The sequence below is a fragment of the Euprymna scolopes genome, chromosome 1 (genome assembly GCF_053919585.1).
Source record: "Euprymna scolopes isolate OS-2025 chromosome 1, ASM5391958v1, whole genome shotgun sequence".
In the NCBI taxonomy this organism is placed as follows: domain Eukaryota; kingdom Metazoa; phylum Mollusca; class Cephalopoda; order Sepiida; family Sepiolidae; genus Euprymna; species Euprymna scolopes.
Window position 1 is genome coordinate 56,820,577 of NC_136482.1, and position 20,074 is coordinate 56,840,650.

A 20,074-nucleotide genomic window follows, 5' to 3' on the forward strand; every position below is an offset into this window, starting at 1 on the left:
ACATTAATATACTATATTGGAAATGAGACATTTACCTTCTACCGAACATTCATTTATATTCCTGCAATTGCAAAATGAATTACCTTCAATCTTTTGATTATTTAATAAATCTCCTTCATTCGTCTCGTTTTCTATTTTTGCACAGTTATAACTTATTATAGTTTTCACTAAGTTAGTCGTAGTCGAGAAATATAATTTAACATTATTTCGGTTTATAATTTAACTTAAACTAGTTTTATTATGATTATTATTGTCATTAATCTGCAAAAATTCCTTTGGTAAATTATTTTTTATGTGTACACTGTAAGACGGGTTAAACCAAATGCAATTTTCACGTCTATTTTTTATTATTAATATTACCGTTATTATTTTGGGATATTCTTATATTATCTACACAGTTTTTCTTCCAAGTTATATTTTTTATACTATTTTTACAATTGGATTTACCCATTACCATATTGTATGAAACATCATATGATGGTTTCGGTTTCGATAATTCCCTTCCATTAATATTTTTTTCATTTTTATTATATTTTATTTCACCTTTATATCCAGATCTAGTTAATGATTCATTATAATATTCTTACTTGTTATTAAATTTCTGATATAATTACCTAAATTAATAGAATTTCTTAGTACGAACGGATGGGCTTCTCTAATTTTCGGATTTTTAATTATGTCAAAACGCATTTTATCCCATTTTTATGGATTGTTTGTTGCTATTTTTTCTGATGAGTTAAGAGCAAAATAGATTCACTGATTGATATAATAAGTGATTGATTTTGTGCTACAAAACAAATACTGTCAAGAATTGCAAATGTCAACTGAATTAACGGACTAAATTGTAAGATTGTTAACATCATAAACTTTAGAATGTTAACATTTGCTATTTATTCATTATATATTTATATACTGATATATTATATGTATGTGTCGGTGTGTGTGTGTGTTTACAATATATACGTAGCTACTGTTGATTAGAATTAAAAGAAAAGGAATTGCCTGTTTGCTAACGAAGAAATCAAACGTAATCTATGTGACTTCAATTTCGTAATAAAAATAGTTTGTGAAATACTAATGTATAGAAATGTCGCTGTCATAAATATTAACAATTTGTTATATTTAACAATTTTGGAAGTCGAAAGAATTATTGTTTGAATAAAAATGACACACATTTATTATAAAAAATCATAATATATATTCATTGCAAGACACGTTGCTATTTTGTGTCACTTTATATAACGAAAAAAATTAGCCTTATCAAGAAACAACTGTACACAGATTTAATACGATTCTGTTTATCTTTATTTAAGCTATTATTTGAACATAACTCTAAAATATATTATGTATGTGTTCACTGAAGTATTATACTACATATTACTATTCATCTTGCGTTGACTTTCTGGCTGAACATCATTTCAGAAAAACAAGAAAAAAATAAAAGAAATATCGCATATATCTGGCAACAGATTGTGAGTACGCCTCTTGTTTAGTCGCTTTTTTCGACACATCAAAGTTCTTCTGACTTCCAAAAACTGGTTAAACTTCTGTATTACTGGCTTCACAATGTGAACATGTGCAATCCAGCGAGTTATACACAGTGTCCTTACTGTTAGACATGTGTATTCAATTAGCATATCCCAGCGATATTTAAGCACGCAAAATGAAATGTACAATGCCTCAGGGTTAGAAATAATTAGATGAATGTATTTAAGCTGCAGTTATACACCGCCATGAATCACAGCTATGTTATTCACATTATTGTAACTTTTGGATGCGATACAATCGAATATCCAGTACTCTGTTTTCTACTTGTTCGAAGAAATACCTAGTGAACCAGCAATTGTTTTACATTTCCGTTGAAAAAATTAAAGGAATGATTCCTGCACATTAGCTTTACCGCCACTAATGTATACATATCGAATTATTGTCGGCATTTGATTTCCATGCAAAATGTCCGATTTGCTATCAAAGTATTTTGCAGTTTTGATGTCAGAAACGTGTTTGCCATTCACTTTGCTAACAGAAAAATAAACACGTTCTGGATTTCAGGTGACATCTAAGAACATACTACGTCTGTGTCTGTGTTTTGAGCCTCACAAGATTCTTATTTAATACTAGATCGTAGTTTGATAACAATTCAACGAGCTCCAGAAGTACCTTTAGATAATGATGGCGCATCCTAACGATATCCCTTAAATGGCATGTTCTGTGGCGCAATGAAAATTATGACATGTAAAACCCTGTGATGATTTCAAATTCAGAAGCATTTTCGACACAGTCTGACTTACTGCTAATCTTTGTAGTGTAACGAGGACAACTGTACATCTCATATTCTTACATCACACTGTATGCACTAATGAATGTAATTAATATGAGAAACGTGAATTCTGGTTAGAACTCTGCGCAAAATAAGATTCAAAAGTATACCATATACTAAATGGAAAATTGTATCGCAGTGAATTAATACACAGGCAAGATTGAAATTGTTCCAGTTTTCGTTTAGTATTTCACATTGTTCTTAATAATGTTGCTAAGTTAAAACCATATAATCCGATAAAATGTTAGAACAATGTCTCTGGTTTGTAACTAAGATTGTAGTAAGTAAAACACGTCACAGCTGAAAACATTACTATTTTTCCTCCTTACAAATTTGTCGATAATTTATTAGAACCGGGGGGGGGGTATAAATTAATGCATAGGTCATATGCCAGCATGCTAAACCCCATTTTCAGACTATTGTTAGCACCTTAGCCCGGATTAAAATTTTGTTACTGTGACACATTGTATCATCACTTTCGTGCAAGAACCCCTGGTGGACCGCTTCTTATTAGCTAAGTCAGTGTATAGTATACATAAATACTGCAAAAATAAAACATGGGCGCCACAATTCTGCTTAGTTTCTTGCTATAGATGTAAGTCCATACCATATATATATATATATATATATATATATATATATATATATTAGAGCTGAAACTGTGTAGATAACTTGTCATGGATACATTCTTATACTACTACTATTGATCTTTACTCAGATATTCCGTGCTGCCTAAATAAAAACTATATATATATATGTGTGTGTTTGTGTGTGTGTGTGGTTCTGTGTGTCAGTATGTGTGTGTGTGTGTGTGTGTGTGTGTGTGAACATATGGAAATCGCTTGAGACAATGTCCATACCATTTGATGTAAGGAGCCACAAATCAGGTAATTATCGTACAGATATAAGATAATCTTTGTCTTGAAAATACCAACTCTATGAGTCGCAAGAAAAACAGAAGTAAAACAGTACAAGTATGGTGCAGGTCTTGGAAAGAAACTACTGGGATAGAGGTTGTATTAAAACGAGAGTAAAAAATTAAAAAAAAACTTTGAATAGGTGTCAAAGAGTATACCATTTCATAGTTTCATAAATCAGAATCCATTTTAAAGACTCTTTTTTGACCCAGTAAACGATAGGTACTCCTAGTATATATATATATATATATATATATATATATATATATATATATACTAGAAGTAGTGTGTGTGTTTGAGTGTGTGTGTTTATATATATATGTATATATACATATAAACACACACACACACACACACACACACACACACACACACACACATATATATATATATATATATAAGATTATACTTAAAGGGAAAGACAGGTGTTATTCCGTATCATGTTTTCGATATTATAATACTACTCCTAAACTAACACCTTTGTAGAAATGAATACTGCAACATATGTATAGACCAACATATAATATCTTATTACACACACGCACACAAACACACACACACACACACACACACACATATATATATATATATATATATATATATATATATATATAATCAAACAACAATATGTGTATATCCTCGCTTTTGGAGGGTATAAACATAGAAGTATAGACGTCTTTATCGGTTTTTGTTGATATGTGCACGTGTCTTCTATTATTGTGATGATTAGTGCATCAAATTTAGTGTAATGATGTGTTTATCCTGTCGTTAAGCGCCTGAAGTTATACGCGTTCATTTGTGTGTGCGTGTGTTTCATTTGTTCATACATAGCGGTTTCTGAGAACACTTTTCGTGTGAAACAACATTTTATATTGCTAACACGAGTTTTTCTCAATAAAACATTGTAAACATTTTTTTTTTACTTCTGTGAGAAGTTTTCTTGGCTCAAAATACTAACTTAAGTAGCGTAAACATGAAAATTACATTTATTATAAATGGAGATGTCCTACCAGTCTTTGTGAATACACAACAATACTATTACTTCGATCAATATTGTTCTATTATATCTCATATTACTGTCAGGATTTTTATGCCCAATTCACCGTCTGTGTAGTGTAGTAGATATTGCCATGATATAATCTCCGAAGCGATTAAGTATTCGTTTTGAGGAAGTGTATTATATTTTCATTTGTTTTAATCACATGTCCTTAGGCATTAGTTTTTTTTTCCTGGTAGTATCAGTTCTGATGTCATAAGATAAACCTTCTAAGCATTACCTTCTAAGTTTATGGACAGTATAGTATGTGTTCCGGTGCGCTGGGTCTATCTTCGCATGCTATCCATCTTTGTATTCTTTTTTTTGGGGGGGGGCGCGAAGGTAGCATACTTCTAGAGTATCCTATCTTATAATTGAGTGTTTATAACTCAACACTTTCATTATGTTCAATTGGGAAATATGCCACTGACGAGTGCATATTCTTTCTAGATTTACTAAACACATTCACATCGGTTTTTTGATACAAAAGAGGTGCAAAAATAAATAATTTTTGCTTCGGCAATTGGATCATGAATTAAACACGGCACTTCGGCGCCTATGGCAATAGAAGCATTGCAGCTGTACGATTCCATGTGAGCATTGTCTGAGGATAGCGGTTTCAAGATTACTCAAAAGTCGGCCAGAGGATTAGTTGGCCAAAAAGTGATGATACAACAACTATAAAAGGCAGTAATTACTTAGGATGCAGTTAACAGATTCAAAATTCCTATCTCGTCATGGTAATCCACTTGACGAAGACCAGAGGAATAATTGGCCAAAACGTTGTGAAACAACTACTATGAAGATGAGGAAAACAGTTCGCAAATAAATAAACGACACTTGAAGTTTGCATTTATACAGAAATACGATATTATTAGCAAACTTAAAATAGTAAATTACTCTTTAATTGACGGTGGGTCCATATGGTATAGCTATATTGTAACCAGTCGAAAATGCGTCATCGACACAATCTGGTTGAGTCTTGACCATAGTTGAATATGGGATGACGTTACATCTATCTGGCTAAGGTGATGTTTTAGATCATCCGAGAAACTTCATCTTCCCACGTCATTGCTACCTATTCTTTTATTGGGATAAGTTTATTGCTTACTGTCTGAGGCGCCCTATCTGGGAACGTGGATGGCGCTGCATATGGAAATTTTAAAATGCTAGAGTGTTCCACTTTTAGTTACACTGGCTTGATTTTCCCCACGTTCTGATATTGTGGCAAATCTTTCTGCAGCGTAAAGACAGTTAATGACTATATGAACTGTCTAAAATCTCTCAATAATATTTTAAAATGGATGAGTTATCTAAAGGTAATTTGTTCGTATTATTTGTTACCAATCGTACTACTGTTCTCATCTTGAGTGAGATGTTTACAGCGTTTCCGTGTATGTTACCTTCGACCTTCTTAAGGTGTATCTTGTTGTACTCAGGAATTGGCACAGAAGTTCACACGGAACACTTTATTGAATTCATGAGGGTGGGATTCGCTTGTTCCGTCATTTATTACTGAATAGATATCCTACGTAAGTCGTAATCATATTTTTCGATCAAATTGAGAATTGAAAGTTAATTATACAATTATTCTTTCCAAGTACGTTCCCTACGAATCTTTGCGGAAAATTCCAGTACGAATTTTAAGAGACTTAATCATATTGTATTTCTAGACTATTTATAACAATATTTGTATGCATGTATATAGCTATGTATTTATGTACTTATCAATCAAAGTTAACATCCTAATTGCATGGTATTTCGATGTTAACTTTTATATCCTTTTCTTTAACTTCCCTTATTTATGACTTTTAATTACTCAATTAACTTTTACTTGTGATTTTCCATGTCTCACTGACTTTAGCAAATAAGGTGTAAACCATTATAACTATTTGCTAATATTTTTTCATCTGAAGAGATGGTAGACATCGAGATCCTATAGGATAAGGAGTTCAAATATTTCTAATGTATTCTTTGTCTTACATAGAATAATAAAAATCGTTGATCTGAAACTAATACATTTCACGTCTTAAATTTTAAAATTAATTGAATGACTAAAATTTGGTTTATTTGCCCTATCTTGTATATCTAGCAGATGTTATTTAGGTGGGATGATACTTATAGAATATTACTGCATGTAATATCTGGTTAATCTTATAATCACAGGTTTCCATACCAGCTGATTTTTGGATAATTTTATTCTGAAGTATATATATATATATATATATATATATATATATATATATATATTTATATATCTAGTTTTAAAACGAATGAAAAAATTAAACAATATTTTTTGTTTAGTTTTAAAGGTTAAAAAACTTCCAAATTATATATATATATATATATATATATATAGAGAGAGAGAGAGAGAGAGAGAAAGAGAGAGTTTGGAGGTTATTTTTAACCTTTAATATATATATATATATATATATATATAATAAAAATCGTTGATCTGAAGCTCAAACATTTCACGTCATGAATTTAAAAAAATTATATAATTCTAAAACTCAAATGACCTTGTAACGGGTATTGTAACACAACATCCGGTTTACGACTTCCGGTTAAGCATGGATGCATAAACAAATAATCAACGCGACAATAAAACGCATTGTTTTACTGTGTACGTTTTCAGCGTCCCAATTATGTTTTTTTCGCGTTTAAACTATGCAAATAAACAATTGTTAATACTTTCTGCATTTATTACACCGTTCATTTCCGTATTACGCTTAAGTTATTTTAACGCAAGTTTCTCACAAATAAATCTACTTTAACCCGTTAACAACAACAAAAGCCTTTCACAACGGCGATTTAACCACCGCCTTACTTTTTTAATTTATTCTCCATTTTCTTAAAAAAAACATTCATACGTTTTCTTCTACATTACCAACATAAATAAATGACCCCGAAAATATGTTTTTTTAATTTGCGTTATAAATAAATAATCAACGCGACAATAAAACGTATTGTTTTACTGTGTACGTTTCCAGCGTCGTTTTCGTGTTTAAATTTAAAATATATCAAAATTTGAATTTAAGTTTAAGTATTGTGGCCTCTGTTCAGTGCACATTTACTTGTAAGTATGTCAAACCACTATTAAATGGCTGTATTTTTTTTTCAAAAATAAACAATTATGAACAGAACGACTCATAGAAATCTATCTATATTCTTTTTTCATTTTAAATTACTTTCATAGAAATATTTCTGTAATGTCACAAAAAACTATTTTCTTCACGTCACACGTATCACGCTCATAAATTAATTTCATAGCTAATATAACATACTGAACCAACGTGTGACGGGTAGTCTATTATATATATATATATATATATATATATATATATATATATATATATATAGGATAATCCTCAATATATATATATTTATTGAGGATTTCTTATAGAGTATACATGAATAGTATATATATATATATATATATATATATATATATATATATATATATATATACTCTTCATGTATATTCCATAGGAAATCCTCAATATAATACTTTTAAATTTTAATCAGCATAGTTAAACTATCCGCAGCTCAACAGTATTTGTAATTGAGTTAATGCATATATATATATATATATATATATATATATATATATATATATATATATATATATATATATATATGCGACATTGTGACGAGTCAAATTATTCACAGATAAATCTAAAGAAAAAACTGTGCATACATACGTATATTATACTTGCTTACGATTGATTCACGAAATGTTTATTTAAAGCCACCTAATGAATCATAAAAAATATGTACCATATCTCCTTTCAAAAAGTTTATTTTCGAAAAAGTATTTTCGTAAATGCATTGCAAGAATACATTACATAAAAACATGAGAACAAAAATGTTTGGATACTCTAATTTGAATGAAATAATGTTAAAATGATACATAAATATAATTCATTGAGACCTAAAATAAAAACTACTGAAAAATTATGTAAACGATAATAATGTTTACAAAATTATAACTAATTTTTAAATTGTTAAGTTAATGATTTGATGATTCCGTGAGAAAACCATGATATAAAGACGACACGTTAACGAATATTTCAATACTTTTATAGTTACGGAAATTAAACCTATATTTCCAAAAGAGGTTCCAAAGAGGTCCAAAAAAGAATCGCCAACGTAAGAGGTCCTGAACTGTCATCTAAGCTTCAGCCTCTTCTTATCGACGAAATGTTGTATCCCTCTATCTGTTCTACAAGTACTTTAATGGTGAATGCTCTGACGAACTGCAAGCACTTGTACCCCCTCGAAGTAAATACACCCGACAGACCCAAAAAGCAGCTAAATCCCACCCTTTCACAGTGGAGATCCCTAGATGTAAGAGAGCCTTCTACTCCAGTAGTTTCTTCCTCAGAACCGCAAGACTTTGGAACTCCCTTCTGGAATCCTGCTTCCCAACTATACTGACATGCAGAAGTTAAACTGTAACGTCAACCGACATCTTGCTACCCAACTCCCTACATAGTACCCCTGTAGCTTATGTCCCTGAGAGTAGCCCCCTACTTCAAAGTGGCAATGTGCCTTGTTTGGGGTGAAAATGTTATAAAAAAAATAAATTTTAAATTATAATCCGAAGTCTTTCGCTAGAAAAATACTTAACCTGTAAGTAAACTAACCTCTTGCAATAACTATATACTATTGTTCCAAGAATTCATACCAGTACTATTATTATTTCAGGGATCACCAGTTGTTTGCCATGAAAAAGTGTTTCAGTTGTTTGATCTAATTTGTGTGTGTGTGTGTGTGTGTGTATGCACGCGCATGTGTGTATGTAATTGTGTGCGTGTGATGTTGATTGCTATATTGGTAATTCCTTTCATGTATTTTGTTTCTTCTTATTAGCATTTTTATCTACGAGGTAAAAACTTATTGGTCCTGGATATGACCTTAAACTATATCCGATGTGAGGTCACAGGGTTTTCTTTCTCAAATATTGTGACTTGGTAAACTATGCTTCTGTTTAGACATTTATTTTGAAGTGGGCCAGGTTTGCGGGATCTACAGTTGAATTCATCGTGTTCATTATTAGTATTTTTATTTTTATTTCTACTATAGTTGTCCTTCTCCGGAGTTGGTTTATTCTTCTTCTTCTTCTTCTTCTTCTTCTTCTTCTTCTTCTTCTTCTTCTTCTTCTTCTTCTTCTTATTATTATTATTATTTCTACTAGCTACATATGCGTTCTTTGTGTTAGTTTTATTTTTGTCATGATGTCCACTTTTCGATGAGATCTAGAAGTTTCTTGCCAAGTTTTGTTTTTATCATTTGATTGTACGGTGCCGTATTCCAGATTATATTTCTTTTTCTTCTCTTTTAATGTTTTTGTTATTGTTTTTTGTTGTTGCTTATATTAGATATCAATATTTTTGTATCCACTATTTTTTAGGGCTGTTTAGTAGATATTGATTGACCTGTTAAATATATTTTCATCGCTTGAATTATTGCTGAGTCTACTTACGATCGAGTTAGGAATCTGTTTTATAATTGATGGTGGGTGATTGGACTTAGGGTTAATGTATACTGGATTAGCATTATCTTTTAAGTAGGGTTCATATGTGTTTTTATCTAAATTAACGTGACGTCCAGGAAGTGTGTTATTTTTTATGTTAGCTAGGGCGTCTACTTTTAGGCCTATTTTTTTTCATTTCCTTGTGTATGATTTTCTTAAAGTTATCCCTCTTGACTTTCTTGGCGTTATTTATTATAGCTGGTCCATCATCTCTATATAGGCCGATATCCGTAGTATCAAATATTCTGGTGAGCGTATATAGAATGAATAATCCCACAAAATCTGATGCCTCTACAGAATCCCTGGCACCCATCGCCAAATCAAACGAATTTGTCATTTTAGTTTTTATCCATTGTTTATTGTTATTTACTAGAACTGATTTTCTATATTTTTTAATACTGTGGATTTCTTCCGAGGATATATCTGTGTATGCCTCGGCAAACTCCAGGGCAATGTTGAAAAGTTCTTCGGATATCGACGGATAGAAGTCTATGATGTCGAACTGTATAAGCGTACATTTATTTTTAAACCAAGTGATTGCTTCAGCAGTATTTGCTCATTGGTTTAATTCTAGCTTTTGTTTGATTTGCTTGTTTTCTCTAGTATTTGAAATGTTTGTTTACACTTACGTATATATATATATATATATATATATATATATATATATATATATATATATATATATATACTAGCATTTCAGCCCGGCGTTGCCCGGGTGTTTGGAGGTGTATGCTGAGCAAAAAAAAAAAAACAGTAATTTTTTTTAATTTGACCCCTATTATGACCCCTTAAAATTTATAGTTTCGGGCTCAAATCACTTTATTAAGTTAGATCCAGGTTCAAGGAACCTATATCTAAAATTTCAAGTGTCTAGACCCAAAATTGTCGGAGGAGTTTGGTAGAGTTCTTAAAGGTCAAATCGTTGAAATTTGACCCCTTAACAGCCAAATTTCTGGCTGACACCCGTCACATCGATTTTCCCAAATCTTAGTACCCGGTATTTCAAATTTCGAGTCTATAGACTAAAAATTGACAGAGTTATTGCGTAGAGGAATGTACACAGACAGACAGACACACAGACAGACAGACAGACACGTTCACTTATATATATATATATATATATATATATATATATTGGCGCCAAAAAGAAAGTCTGCACATATTTAAAAATAAAAACACAAATTTAAGCAAAACCGAATGTAAATGTTTAAACAACCCATAACTCATTTGATTTGCCTATTATTCCTCTATAACTTTACAATATTTGACTTTTAATTGAGTTCCCCTAGTGTTCAAGTCAATTTAAAAAATAACTTCAAATATAAAAGGCAAATAGAAACTCCGCACAATAGAAAATTGTTATTTAAACGTAACTTTAGAACATTAATGCAACACAAATACAGCAGGAACACAATGAACTAGTAAAATATTATGTCGCATAGCCCATCTGTGATTTGACATCCTGCAATCTTTTGGGAATTCCTTTAATTAGACTGCGGCAATACTCCGGTAAAAGATCATCCATCTCTTTAATTTTTGTCCAAAGTTCTTGCAGATTTGAAATTTTATCATTGCGTAGCTGTTGTTTTATGTAATGCCATACGTTTTCGATAGAGTTGAGGTCTGAAGACTGTGTCGGCCAATTCAAATACGGAATATTATGCTCTTCCAGAAACTTCTTGACATTGCCAGCTGTGTGAATGGGAGCATTCTCCTGTATGAAGATAGGATTATCATCCAAATTCGGGCCAAAGTGAGGTCAACAAAAATAATTTACTTGGTCGAATTAATTCGATTTTGCAAGCGAACTACAGGCACTTGGCTATTGACATTAATAACGCCTTACATCATTGAAACTGAGCACCTGGGATAAAATTCTTCATCCTTCCTTCGATAGACATGCTGCCTACCATCACTGCATAGCCTATTGAACTTGCTTTCATCACTAAAAATCACTTGCGACCAGAATGAAGCGGCATGATCTTCATTGCGAAGACAACGCTTTCTTTTCCTTACAGAAATCATAGGTTTGCGTCTTGCAACACAGCCTGGAAAATTTAAATCCTCCAATCTTTTCTTAACTGTAGAAATAGAGAGCACTTTTTAACAAGACTACACTGTTGCTGTATTCGAATGTTCGTTTTAAATCTGTTTCTGAGGCTGCAGATTTTGATAGCTATGTCTTCCCTGTACGAAGTAACTCTAGGACGACCAGATTTAGGAGCATCAGGAACAATGCCTGTGTTTTGGTACTATTACACAGTCATTCATATCGTTTTCTCACCACATTTTAATCTGCGGCCGATTTATCGATTGAATAAATTAGAAAGGGGAGATTAATGAGCTCCTGAAGATCTCTACGATAAAGGCGAGATACATAGAATATATGTGACATTGTATAATCTTGAACAACAACAATTACGATTAGAAATGCTTTGTTATCTAAAACGTAGATATTTTAAGCTGGTTTTAAGCTCATTTGTGTACTGCGGATTTTCTTTTAGCCATCTCGATTTAAGTTTATTTTTTAAAAGTGTGGTGAACATAAGACTACTTCAATTAAAAGTCAAATATGCACAGGTAAAATTATAGAGGAATAAAAGGCGAATCAAATGATTGTTGTTAAAGTAATTATATTCAATTTAGTTTAAATCTGTGGTTTTTATTAAAAAAAATGACAAGTACGACCTTTTTTGGCGTCACTATGCACACACATACATATAACTATACTTATGTGTATGTGTGTGTCTGCGTGTGTATGTACATAAAACTGTAAAAGTATTTAAAAATGCAAGCAGGGACGTCAGGCGTAGCCTGGACGTAATATACGCTTTTATATGGTATTTTACTTATGCAGATTTCGTATGTATTATTATAGAGTCAATATACCATCGATTTTTATATAATATAAATATAAATTTTTTTATCGATTCTTATATAAATATAAACCCCAAAATATATCCATATGACTTGGATGAATCAGCTTGAATCGAAACCGAAAACATACTTACGAAATAATATATATATATTTTTTTATTTATATTACATATTTAATCTTTCATATTCAGTATATATATATATATATATATATATATATATATATATATATATATAAACTTGAGTTCCTCCAGTTATAATCGAAACTGAGACAAAAACCTATGAAGAATTCTTGATAAAAAATTGATGACTTCAGTACATTCAGCTTTAATCGAAACCGAAACACAAACTTATTAAGAATACTTGATACAATTATTTATAACTATAAATAGAGTGTCATAACAATTGGATGAAAGTCATTCGGAACAAAAAAGATTTAAGCATGACACACAAAATAACACACACCGTATATATATATATATATGTATATGTATGTACATGTTTATGTATATATATGCGTATATATGTATGTATATATATATATGTATGTGCATATATATGCATGTATAAATGTATACATATATGTATATATGAATGTATATATATATGTATATGTATATATGTATGTATACGTATATAAGTATATATATATATACATATATATACATATATATATATGCGTATGTATATACAGGGTGTCTAAAGGGTCATTGAAGGGATTTGAACTTAAAAAGAGGAGAACCCCAAGACACTGCATTAAAAATCAATAACAAAATACAGTGCAGTATACACATGTATATGATCAAATAACATAATCAATAACATTGTAAAGAGGGGGAAATACCGTAACCAGGTGCTGGAAAAAACTGTATTCTACATCGTAACATGAAAAAAACATATTCTAGGGCCATCTTATCCCGGGGCTCTACTTTAAATTCTTTATTTTTGATGATATCTTTCTGTAATTTTAACTCAATCTGACTAAGACATTAGGAAATTTTAAAAAATACAAAATTCAAACAATCTTAATGAAAAATAGTGCCTTTTAAATATTGCTCATTATCAGATTTGCGTATTTGTTCATTTTCCAAAACATCATTCATGATAGATTGCAGAATTTCTGGATTGCGATTTTTCATTAGTGATGACGTTCGAGTTCTGCCAGATCATGGAATATCAGGTTCAGCTCCTCGGTTCGCAACATGTTTCGAATTTTGTTTGGGCGATCTCTTATATGATTATGCACTTGATAAACTGTTTGAGTCAAAACAAGTGACCCTCGATTTTGATAAAATATTTTCACAATATTCCTTCGGTTTTCATTACTATACTTTTCGATTATTAATTCTCAAAATATTATCTATATATTATATAATCATCCATAGTATAATAACAAAGATTTTTAACCTTTCAGTGACTTTTTTGGATACCCTATATATATATATATATATATATATAGTAAGTTATAAAATGTACATGACGATTAAGCTACACTGAATATTCCGCGTTTCATCCACTCTAGGAATCTTCAGGTTTATGATTATGAGCATTATTATGCTTCAGCCTGAAGAATGCTAGAGTGGATGAAACGCGGAATATTCAGTCTAGCTTAATCGCCATATACATTTTATAACTTACTAACTAACTCTACCTACGTATTGAGCACTTTTGAAGTAAATACTTAAAGTTTACGCATAAATCCATACTTTCGTATATTAATTTTATGTGAGTAAATTAAGTAGTTATATATATATATATATATATATATATATATATATATATATATGTGTGTAAAAACAAATATACACATTTATATATTAATATATATGTATTTATATATGTATATATATACATATATGCGTGTATATATGTTTATATATATATACATATATATATAATGTTACGGGGATATAATCTCTTTCTTTTTAGGGAAAATATTTTGTTATGCCACTGGTAATCTTTCTAATATAGTAATATATAGATACACTTACAACTATGTATAATATTCGTAATGTAAATATAAATACTCCAGTAACCTTTACTTGCCAATGAACACCAAAATTAAGCAAGTGTATTATAAGAAATAACAAAATATCTCTAATGCCATCATCCAGTCCAGGACGGATATAAACTATGCTAAAATAGGAAAGAATTACTATTTTTTGTTGTTCCTTTTTCGATTTTTCCTGTTTCTGGTCCAAAACAACAACAAAAAAAAAACAATTGAAAGTCTCGTTCACTCTATTATTCGATCGATAGATTGAAGTTTTCCCTGTTGCTTTAAAACTGTTTCAAGTCTATTAGTGAATATGACGCAGTGATCGCACCAAAACACGGACTCAAATAAAAGTACACCCTGTAATCACGTTTTGGAATATTTGTACAAGCGATTCACACTTAACTGCTAATGAGGGCTATTAGTTATTTTATTTTTACGAGAACGGATCAACAAAACATTTTTATATTAAATTTAAAAACGGCCATGTTTTAGCCAGCTAGACAGTAGCCATGTGGTTTAATATTCTTGGGGTGGTCAGTTTGTTGCTCATCGAATTTTGGCTTAGTACAGCTAGAGAGTGGAGAAAACTATTGAACGTGGTAGTAGGTAGACATGTTGTATCGAATTCTTGAAGAAGTATCATGGATTAAAGGTTGTTTAGCAATTGCCATGTAAATAAATATCCTAAATGTATAGACTCGACACGACTCTTCTGTTAAAAAGAGGTTGCATGGTGTAAAATGACATCAACCATAAGGTTTGGAGACCAGTTTTCAACCTTGCCAACTCGAGAAAGGGTGCTATGAGTAGTAAATTCCAAAATGTTGTAACAGTACTCAATTTAGGATGTATTTTCTTCGTGAGATAATTAATATTGATATACATAACAGGAAAGTTCAAGCGAATGATCGATCACAGTGGGGAAAAACCATCAGAGAAAGTTGTAAGACTTTTGAAGAGCTGCGTGTAGATCTTGCTACCTTAAAACGTGTTTTAAGAAAGCCGGACGAAAATACAATGTTAGAGAAATTACAACAGGAACTGAAATGTGTTTTATGTGGCAGATACATTTTGTCAAAAGCTGGTTTTGATAATCATCTGAAATTACACAATCAAAGACAGGCACGACAGTCTTATGAGGAGGCTTTTGCAGCACATCCGGCAACACTAAGTTGTCATATTTGTTGTCTAATCTGCAAATCCCAAAGTGGCCTGACACGGCATTGAAAGATTCATAAAATTATCATACGATCACCATTATAAGAAAGAACATTTTTATGTCACATATGTGTATTTTCATGTAGAACTAAAGGTGGTTTAAAAAGTCACCTACGTGCACACAGGCGCACAACGCTTCACTGAAGAGATGGCAAACTTCTGTCAAGAAGTAGCAATCATCATCTTAATATATATATATATATATAAATATACATATCTGTTTTAAATTATCAGGTCTGTCACATACACCGATGATAATGGCTCACACATCTATTTTTTTCGGAGAGTTTTACCATGCGATTATTTGCAGTATAGTAGTTCTCAATCGCTAAAGGAGAAATCCTTATACAGAAAAATTATTATTTGTCATTGTAACGCGATCAGTATTATTTTCCTAATACAACCAATATTTGACCAATTTCGAAAGGAATTATCAAGTTTCTCAACATTTCTTTTATCACCTGCCTGCCGTGACTTTACGTACACTGATCGGGTGGCTAAGTGAGTACTCGAATTGCCCAAGAGTTTCTCTCTACATAGTAGAAGGAGGGTGAATTTTACCGCTCTACTTATTGCAAGTGCTTTCACTCAGCCATACTATAGAGCGCCTAGTAGTCCAAAATAATTACACTTTGTAATGACCAGCCTTAACTTCGGTGATCTGACAAGAACCGGTGTGTCAACGTGATTATGCCGTTCATACATAATAATATACTTAAAATATACATATACATTACGTACTAATAATGTTTATCTAATAAAGCTGCATCTGAAAGCATTTCGATCCGTTTGTTCAGTAAAATATGTTGTGTCGAATTGGATTACCTATTATTACGAAATTACAATTTCCATATCTTTTCTCCTAGTTTCTGCATGTATATTCTGTGTTGATGCATACATATATAAACATACAGACAAGGCATGTGATTATATATTCAGCAAAATGCAAAAGTACTTAACGATATATTCATATACATCGAGCAAATGCCATTTGTATACACAAAATATATTTACACATATTTACACGCATATACACGTACACATTTATAAATGTATATATATATGTGTATGCATGTATATATATATATATATATATATATATATAATATTTTGTAAGACTTATAATCACAGATTTCCAGACCAGTTGATTGTTAGATAATTTCATTGTGAAGTATATATATATATATATATATATATATATATATATATATATATATATATATATATAAAATAAAAATTACAATTAAAATTTACAGTTTTCTTTGCCATATTCCCTCTGCTTCATTTTTCTTTATCAAGTAATATCTTTGACTTACTCGCAGTTTCATCAAATACTTTTGTATGCAAAATCTGATCCCGCATTCGCTAATTCCTACCCTCTCATGAGAAGGAAAGTATTTCTTCGAAACTCCGTGGATTAAGGACTATCCACTTATCAAGTGTTTCCTTTTTCAGATTAAATATGTTTTAAACTCTTTTTCAAAGTGTTTTTTAACATGTTTTATTAACTGTTTGCTCTTATATATATATATATATATATATATATATATATATATCTGAACCAAGAAACGTATATATATATATATATATATATATATATATATATAACGCACATGTGACTATGCATATACGTCAATCTATGTGCGTGTGTGTGAGTATGTGAACGAATTTGCTTTTCAACCTATCCGATTTCATCCGTACACAATAGAAAAATGTTAACGAGTTTTCACAATTAATGTATGCATCCGTGATTTGAATAGGTTTATCTAGAATATAAATCTAACTCTACCATTTTATTAGATTAATTGGTTTAATATAAGGTAAATATATAATTAGAATTATTATAAACGTAAGAGTATTTTGTTGTCGATGGACCGTTCATCGATACATATATACACATTCAACAATTCTTCCTCTATTACCGCACAAACAAAATAAATGCACACACACATATATATGTATCTATGTATATATATAAGCGTAGTCATATTAACATATAAGCACAGCAAAAAATAATACTCTGTATTAAATTTCTTATATTGAATATAAAGACTTATCTCTTCTTTGCAGCCTCTATTACTCTCCTTTCTTCTATTTCACAATATATATATATATATATATATACATTATATATATATATATTTGTATTTATATACGTATACACACATATATATATATATATATACATATATATATACATATACACGTCGACAAATATATATGCACACACACTTACATACATATATATATTAAAATATATATACATATGTATGTGTGTGTGTATATATATATATATATATATATATATTTAAAGGAGAGAGAAAAATAGAAAGTGATATGTCTACAGATGAGCGAAATTCGAAATTCAAGGAAGGTAGGAAGTCTGTGAGGGATAATGAGAGGTGCTGGAGGAGTACGGATCTGAACACCAGAGTTGATTAGCCAAATGAAGGAATTCATGGATAAGGACCGTCGTGGGTCTATAGAGACAATAAGTGCACAATCTGATGTCAGTGTGGGAATTGTACACACAATTATTCGCGAAGAAATGAAGGAAAACCTTAGACGCTGTCATGAAACAATTAAGGAGATGAAACAGACAGTGACACGCTCACGCTAGAGGTTTTTCATGTGGCCCTCCAAAAGTTGTTGCAGCCGGAGGAGATTACTTCGAAAGAGCTTACAGTTTCATGTATGTACTATCAATAAATCTGCCACGCGAAACTTATTGAAAGTACCTTGTATATATAGTGATGGGTCGATTCCAATATTTTTTCCGATTCCAATACAATTAGCAATTCCGATCCCAATTCTTTATAAATGTCTAAATATTTACCCAAAACATGGATATTTTCTCCCGATTCCCGTAAAACATACCTTAAATGTGCGTATATTTTCGCAAACGTAAAAACACACATGTGAAGGGGATGATCTATAAATTTTCGTTTATAGGAAATTTAAATCAATAAATATTTATTACTTTATTATATCTATGGACAGTGGAAGATATTGTTTGAATCAAAATCAAATAAAAAAGACAATTAAAGGAATCGATTTTAAGCACCGGAAAATACGCACACATTTTTCCGATCTCGATATCGATTCCGATACCCAGAAATGTTCCGATTTTTAATCGTCCCAACACTAATATACACATATATTGTATTGCAAAAGAATTTTATATTTCTTAGATATATATGTATATAATGGTATGTTCTCTCGGTAAATAATTAAACATACTTACAAATTTATTAAATACAATCTGTACAATTCAATACTTTTTTTTATATTTTTCATATTCTCAACATATTTAAACCACCAGAAATTGACATTATCAGCAACATTTAAAATTCTTACCTTTTGTGGAGTAATCATATCGGCATTAAGGGTATTCCTCTTCTTAATATGGAGTATTGGTCCCTTTTTTCGATTCTTTATCTTTTAAATATTAATGTTTATTTATATCGGTCGAATATTTTATTTCCGCTGTTTATTTTTTATATGTATCCTCGTTATTTTATTTTCCTTTATTTTCTCATTAATGCTCTCCTTATTTTTAGTTTTATAAAGTTGGACGTGGTAAAACTTCCTCATGTGTCATCGAAATATCCAAACGTGGTTCAAATTCCGGTATTAGAAAGTATATTGTGATTGTTATAGCGTCGTGAGTCTCCTGTTTATGTAGATTATTCTATAAGTAACACAGACAAAAAATAATTGCGAGTTTAAATTTCGTGTATACTCAAACATAACAAACCACACTGTACCTGCTGGCGAATTGTGAAAACTGCAATATTATTATCTGGAAACATACATCCCTCTTACACTGTTAATAGGTATATTCCTGAGTTTGATGCGCTTAATAATTAATAGACGTGTGACAATGCTACTTTATTTAATAAATAAAATGAACTGTAACAATGCGTGTATATATATATATATATATATATATATATATATATATATATATATATATATATATATATATATATATATATATAACGCAGTTAGGTAAAAGTATATTTATGAAAGTTTCTGTACACGTGGATTAGTTATTTTTCATATATGTTTAAATATATAATATTCCAAGCGAAGCAAATTTATAGATCACGTCGAAAATAAATTATATATTAATTGTTATAATATAATATATACAGAAAATCGGAGAGTT

The 20,074-nt window shown here is 30.5% G+C and overlaps 1 protein-coding gene across 2 annotated transcripts in view; it reads right to left on the reverse strand.

Annotated features, from left to right (window-relative positions):
• The window catches only part of LOC145299225 (uncharacterized), a 409,312-nt gene extending 389,626 nt beyond the window's left edge, over positions 1-19,686 (reverse strand). Inside the window, exon 1 of one of the 2 annotated variants that reach the window (XM_080144388.1) lies at positions 19,261-19,686. The gene's annotated coding sequence lies outside the window, so the exon portion shown is untranslated. The remainder of the gene's footprint in view (positions 1-19,260) is intronic. The other variant, XM_080144416.1, reaches the window with a different exon arrangement.
• Between the last annotated feature and the right edge of the window lie 388 nt (positions 19,687-20,074).